Source organism: Anser brachyrhynchus (assembly GCF_964034855.1).
Source record: "Anser brachyrhynchus genome assembly, chromosome: 18".
Classification (NCBI taxonomy): Eukaryota; Metazoa; Chordata; class Aves; order Anseriformes; family Anatidae; genus Anser; species Anser brachyrhynchus.
The window spans coordinates 3,551,935-3,559,005 of record NC_137711.1 but is presented as its reverse complement, the minus strand read 5'-3'; the positions used below and the strand labels follow the sequence as shown (position 1 = coordinate 3,559,005).

The 7,071-nt window shown below is 45.9% G+C and overlaps 1 long non-coding RNA gene across 3 annotated transcripts; it reads right to left on the bottom strand.

Moving 5' to 3' along the window:
- Positions 1 to 864: 864 nt before the first annotated feature.
- Positions 865 to 6,482, bottom strand: LOC308179861. 3 transcript variants are annotated; one of them, XR_013940637.1, is made up of 5 exons: positions 6,225 to 6,482; positions 5,196 to 5,299; positions 3,384 to 3,580; positions 3,174 to 3,289; positions 865 to 3,064 (listed from the first exon to the last, which is right to left on the bottom strand). It is a non-coding gene; the product is annotated as an uncharacterized lncRNA (long non-coding RNA). The 3 variants fall into 3 exon arrangements; XR_013940638.1 differs by lacking the exon at positions 6,225 to 6,482 and adding an exon at positions 5,389 to 6,203 and having other exon boundaries at positions 3,384 to 3,605; XR_013940639.1 differs by lacking the exon at positions 6,225 to 6,482 and adding an exon at positions 5,389 to 6,199.
- Between the last annotated feature and the right edge of the window lie 589 nt (positions 6,483 to 7,071).

Here is a 7,071-nt window from a genome sequence, read left to right as displayed (position 1 = left end):
AAAAACTCCAATAATTTTATTTGCTCTTCCTCCTACCCCAGATTTTCTGATGCAAAGACATGAAAATTAGTTGAATTTCAAGTTCAGTTTGTTCTTTGATAGATGAATATTCATTTTTCAGCCAGTATTTTCTCCCCCTCAGAACCCCCAGCTCTTTCCCCCACCATCTTTTCCCATTTATTCTCCATTTAAGAATAATTTTCAGCTTGCTTGGCAGAAAACACATCTGAGGGCTGCAGGTCCTTTGGGGCCAGCAGTCACCTCTGCTCAGGCAGCCAGAGGGGACACGCACTGCTCCAGCTGTGGCCCCAGGAGGAGCGACAGCACCACCTCCATCAGCAAAGTCCATGAGCTTCTCCCTACCTGTTAAGCAGAAATAAAGGTAGAGTTTTTTTCTTAAATTTTTTTTTTAGTTTGCAAGTTTTTTTTTTTTTTAAAAACAAAGGTTTTTCCAAATTACTAAAAAAAAAAAAAAAAAGTAAAACCCAACCTCCCTACCACAGTGTTTTATTCTGGAGGCAGAGGACATCAAATCCCATAAGCAGTTTTCAGTGTTCTTGCGAAGCACAGCTCAGCAACGTTACACCTCCCTCAAAACAGCTCTGTTCCTTGGTAGCCCCCAAACCCACAGCGACTAATGAATAAGACAACAATGGGTTGTTGTTTTACTTCCCATTCCCAACACTCATCCTGCATTAGGCTCCGTCATTTCACAGCTCCCCTGATGTAACACGATGTGGCAGAACATACCCTGATCCAGAAGTGAACCCTGATGCAAGGCAGAGCAGATGCCTTGGACTGAAGCTGCTCCTTCCTTGCGTTTACTACCTTTGATCCACGTTTTCTGCTCGTGACAGGCTGCTAAATAAATACAAGTGACAAGGCTTAGTAGGAGTTTGTTTTTCTGCAACTTGCTTTCTTTTTGTTCAGCTCTCCAAGCGAAGTGTCTTGGTGACAAATACACAAACTCCATTACCAATTAATGATTTTAGCCCTCTGTCCTCTACTCCCCAGTGCCAGTTCTACACATTAGCCTGAGTAACATTCAAAGATAATTGTGTTTTGTTTATTTGTTTTGGGGAGTAATGGTAATCAGACAGGCAAGTCCCAGTCCTTACCAAAGCTGTAATTCTGTTTTCAAACGTTGCCTGCTACGAAGAGAGCTAGAAAAGCACACACTGTAGATGCTTGAGGTAAAAACGTTACTTTCCTTCTCTCAGTCTTAGTATTTTCCCCTTCCAAGAAGAGGGTATTTTTCTTAGCACCCAGGGCACTTTTAGGGGCAGGATTTCTGCAGACTCTTTATTCATTTTGTCACTTCTTAAAGCCCACCCTTATTACATACTGCAGTTAACAGAAGTGAGAAGTCGTTCTTTGTACTATGTCAGCCCCAGAACACAATACAAATGGTCAGAATAACACATTTGTACACAGAGATCCCTTTCTAAGTTTGAAGAAATGTTTTGTGACTATTTGCAGAAGTAGTTACTGACTCTGGGTACCTAAACATCCAACACGGCTGAAGCAGCGTGACTTTCAAAGATTGGATACTTGGGACCTTTGCAAGCAGGAATATCAGAAGTGAGATGCTCTTCGGAACTGAGGTAAATCAATGCACGAAAACACTGCAAGCCCTCTGTGGAAGGCCAACGTTTGATTAACACTGAGTGCAGGCAGAGGCAATACAGCCTGAGCACTTCAGCACTGCTGCAGAGCACAGTGAGCAAGGGGCGAGCTTCAAACAGCCTCAGCTTGCTGCCTTCGGAGATGCAAAGCCTTGCTGAACAGCCGTGACCGTGCTGCACGTTAACCGAGGAGCCGTGAGACACAGTTGGCAAAACATATTAGCCTCTTCCGCTCTGATAATTAGTTCAGTGAAAAATTATTGCATTATCTGTTTGGTTTCACTGGAGACCAATTGCAGTCTTAAAAAAAAAAGAAAAAAAAAGGAAAAGCTCACATTAGGTGCTTTTAATAAGACAAATTCTATCGTCTTTCCAAACAAGATTTAAAACTCACTTACCACGTGAGTAATTAGCACAAGTCAGGTTGGAGGCCAAAAACATTATTTAGTAATAGAATTAATTTTGCTTAGAAAGAAACTGCATTCTGTGGATTTTAATGAGAAGTGTCAAGGCAAATGCATTTAAAACACTGCAACTGCACTGTTAACATGGCTCTGGGACATGGTTCAGATTTTAGCGAATACGTTCCCAGCCTCGTGGTCAACATTAAAGATTTTGCTCCAGCTAAAAGCAGGGAGGTGTAATCCTAGCAGGGCCATATTGCACAGCAGGTGTTCATCTCGCAGATGGGTTGAAATCAATTATCAGCATTGACTGCTGCACCACTGGGCAAGAAGTCTGAGATCCTCCAAATTACCCTCAGATTGTCCATATTTGCATCCTAAAGTGGTGCTGGAGACAGTTTTCCAAGTACAGAAAGCCCTTCCCCTACAAAAACAACCTGTCTTTTTTCCAGGAACATGACACCAAGCTGTATTTTCTCATGTGCTGCATTTTTTTTTCCAGTGATACAGGCAAATATACTTATCAGTACAAGGGATTCAGAAAAAAAAAAAAGACTACATTCAGCCACCTCCAGCAAAACTAGCAGAATGCACTCGACAAAACTTGTGCTCCGTAATGAAATTCCTACGTAGGCATTCAGTGCTTAAGAACTAGGACAAACTATGCTGTAAGGAGCAGAATATGTAAACGTGGCAAAGAGCTTCATTTTATATGCTGGCTTCAGAGGGGTTACTTCCAGTTGACAGCAGTGTAAACGAGACCAGAATAGCACCCATGCCCACCAGCAGAAACACAAAACTGGCTTTGTATAAAAAAACAAGATAGAAACATCCCCCCCAAAGGTCCATGCATAAGGTATTTTCAGTAAGGAGGTGGAGTGTTTGCATCTCTGCCGTGAATCCATTCAGATCCTCTTGAGTGGTAGTTTGAGACAACAGCTCTGGAGCCAAATTGCCAGCTTGCAAGCACCCTATGGACTCGCCAGCTCAGCCCTGTGGTAATTCTGCAAGCGCAGCGTTGCGCGTGCCATGCATCTGCAGCACAAACAGCACGGTGGGAATTTTCATCAAAATCAGCCAGCAGTGACAAATGGGGAAAGAAAAAAAAAGAAAGAAAATAGAAGCAAGAAGTATGGCATCTCACCGCTGTCTGAGTGGTGCTTCTGGGAAGACAACAGGATGGTTGCTGGCCTCTGGGGTAGGTTTCCAAGCCCTCTCAGGGACCCTTCGGCTCTGGGGCATCTCCCACAAACGTGTCTCCTTGAGGCACAAGTTCTCATTGCAAACCAGCAGCAGAGTTGGGAGTTAGAGAAGGTGCCCAGCTCCCCCTGACAGGGCTCCCAGGCCCACTTACCAGCCAGCTGTGCCGGTGGCTAGCCCATCCTGTGAGTGTTGGCCAGGGCACCCCTCGCCAGAGCAAACCCACGGGCAGGGCTGCAGCAAAGGGCTTGCCATAGCAATGCTGACCTGGCCTGTCGCAAGCAGCTTTCCTCCAAGTTCACAGTAGCACAGCCAAAACACAGATTTCTCACAGCAAGGTCTGAAAAAAGCCTAAGCACAAGACAGCCCGACAGTCCTGAAAGAAGTCAGCGATCTGAGGAAAATGGGTTTGTAGGTGATGCAGAGCTCTCACAGATCCACACTGGAGCTGCTGAGCCTCTTCACGTATGCAAAATCTACTTTCTGCCCAGGTCACAAAAGAGGCTGTGTTTCCTAGAAGGCAGCTTTGAGGGTTTTGAGACTCCTGGAAAGCCATGACACAAGCAGCTGGGGCAGGACCTTTGCTAGTAAAACCAGCAGACTTAGCTCTCCACAGCGCGTTCAGCCTCCTTTCAGGCACTTGCCCTCGTTTCTGAGCTGACCACCACATCAAGCAGCCATCCCCACTGGTGATGCTGAGCTCCACAGGCTGCTTTTGTACTCTGGTTTTTCTCATCCTGACCCCTCAGACATGTTCTCTAAAAGTAACCTCATCGCAGGGGCCTTATACTGATAATGTTAAGCCAGCAGCAGCTGGGCCAGGCAACACACGGCAGGATGTATGGGTTGCTGCATCCTCCCCTGCACCCCTGGGCACATCCAGACCAAGCCTCAGCTCCCTGCCAACCCTGGGGAAATCCCAAAGATCTGCCCGAGCCAGGGTGGCAAAAATCTCAGGCTTTGGACCAAGAACAGTTATGTCCATGAAAGCATTTCACCATCTTAAACGAGTCAGTCTATTTTTTCTAGCAGCCATCCTGCTTAATAAGGGTCTTGAAAATTTGACCAAAAGCAAGCACATCGCCTGAAAATCAGTTCTGTGTCAAGAGCTTACGGACCAGTGAGAGCCCTGTTCCTGGCAGCTGTAGTGAGTTCAGCCAGAAAATCCTTTAGCTAATGACTGGGGCACACTGAAACCCAACTAGAATATTTGACTGGGGAGAAGATTAGACATTTCCATTGTCATCTTTGGTAAAACAGAGACGTGTTAAGGATTATGTGGCTGTTATGGCAAACTTCAATTGAAATGGGATGCTACTTGTCTCATTAATATTTCAGATGTGTTCGAATGCACTATGGCAAAAAATATATTACTCAGAAGCAAATTCAGGTAGGAAGAAAAAAACAAGTTTCATTAAATAATGAACACTCACTGTGCTAAACCATCCTGAGACTCAGCCCAATAGTGTCAAAGAAAAAGTCCTGGTGTTCTACTTATAAGGCAAAATTACCTATTCATTTAGGAAAAGTAATCATGCTCAGTTAGACACACCAGACAAGCATATGAAAAGAAAAATTGCTTTGAAGCTGCTCCTCATAGCAAGCCTAGACAGCTTGAGAAGAAAACTCTGCCACCGAGTATTTCTTTTTTAAATAAAAGTGTACATTAGAAAGTCTATTAAATAAGCGTTGTGAATTGGCAATCTTTTTGTTACGTAACACTTCTGAATCTTTAAGAGAACATTAGTGCAATATAGCTCATTTTGCCAGTTGAAAACACTTCCCAGCTGAAGGTATTCCTTGTGTTAGCAGGGGAGAGCAGGACACGCTCCCACAGCTGTCCCGCTTGCTTGGAGCACAACCTGCCAGTTTTAGGAAGGCACAGGGCTGGAAAGTTAGCTTTCACCTTTAAAGCTTTGAACTACTAGTAATTAGTCTAACCTGGGAGGGAAGCTTTGTTACTTACCTTTATCTGATCATAATAAGTGATGAAGAAATAAGGATTTAGGCCAAAAGCTCCCACACGGATCTCAGAGGATCCAGCTCTGCACCAGGCTCAGGACTTTTATCCTTCGTTTGGACAACGCCATAGGTAAACAAATAAAGGAAAAAAGAATCCTGGTGTGGAGAGAAAGCACAGCCAAGCTTGCCATGGTCACCTGGCAGCACAGGAAGGCCTGCTGTGGGAGGCAGCAGCCAGAGCCAGGCCCTTCCCCGGGCTGGATCCAGCCCCAGAGAACGGCCTGCAGCCGAGCTCTTCACAGAGCAGAGCGGGAGCTGCAGCTCCCTCCCCACGTAAAAACCTGAGGAGACTTTTCTGAAGCTAGGGAAACAGTTTCCTGGGACGCCAGGGTTTTATCATCCCCTCTAGCTAAAGCTGTCTGGAGCACAGGGCTTTGGAGAGGTCCTGCAGCGGGCAGCATCCAGCTGCAGCCGGGGATTAGGCGAAACCCCAAAGCCCCAGCGGTAACTGAGCCTTGCTGCAGTGGAAGATGGATGGAGGAATTTGCAGCACGGTTCATCCACGCAGGAGTTTACCACCTGATTACAGCATTCCCTGGCTGAGAGGTGGAGGAACTCATTAATGTTTTTAATCAAGGTATCCCTCACTAGGGTCATAATTGTTTACTACAGCCCACCTCCTCCACCCTGCTCCTGTTCAGGGGGTAACATCTCTCATTTCTATCCACATATGCTCTATAGTCAAGAGACAGATAAGATTGGGTTTTTGAGCTCTTTCTCCACGCGTAGTGAGTGAATTTGCTGAACCTGCCTCATCAGGTAGCATTTTATTCCCTTCTTACAAAAGTATAAGCCCTTATTTTTTTCCCCTCCTCTCCCAGAAAACCTTCTCCCAGAGCTCTTCTGTTCCCTTGGTCACAGCCTGGCTACACTGATATCAGGAGAGCTTTTCTTGTGAAGGCAGGAACGTAGAAATATGCTTTTTAAAGTTAGCAGAAAGCAGCTTTTGCTTCACACCAGCAAACCCTCTTACCTCCCTTTAGGCTCACTGGGATAATCCAAGGCAAAGAGGCTCCCACCTGCCCCAACAAGCAGGGATCTCACAGCAGCTGAGATCACCAGACACAGTTCAGTGGTCAGTTTGACCTTTTTTTTTCTAAGCAAGAAATTCACCTGTGGAGGCTCAAAGAGCAAACCCAGCAGGTTCTCCAGCAGCACAGGGCACCACAGGAGACCTCAGCTGAAGCCCACAGAAGCTCCTGAGAAAAGCAGGCTTCAAAACATTTTTCTTTTTTAAAAAAATAAAAAAAATAAAAAATCATCAGTGCTAGAACAGAGAAGAGGAACCTTACCTGAGCCATTGCCTCCACCCTCCCAGCAGGGCAGCCTGCTGCAGCTTTGCTTGGCCAGAGCAGAAACCCCCTCACAGGTGCCTCATTTGTCACTGCAGACCTTTTATAGCCCCACCACTTGCCCCGCTCTCTCAAGATAAGCCCAAACTCGAGGGATTTCACCCCTAAACTCGAGGGATTTTGTCTAGCTGTGGGGCTAGGTGGGGACACACCGCTGTGATGCTGTGCACTGAAAAATCAAAAGCTTGTAAAGTTTTGGGTAATACCACAGCTACTTGTGCCAGGCACTCAAAGCAAACTCGTCTGCCACCTTCTGTTCCTGAAGGGATATTACGGTCATGGAAGAATTTTTTCCAATTTTCCTTTGTGCCTGTGGGCAGCTCTGGTAGGTAGGGAGCGATGCGAGGATTTCTCCAACCAGAGGCTGGTTTCTGGCTCCCTACACCTGGCCAGGGGCACAGCCACACTAATTGGACACGATAAGCAGGAGAGGCACTTGCATTTCAGTGATAATTGGGAAACAGAAGG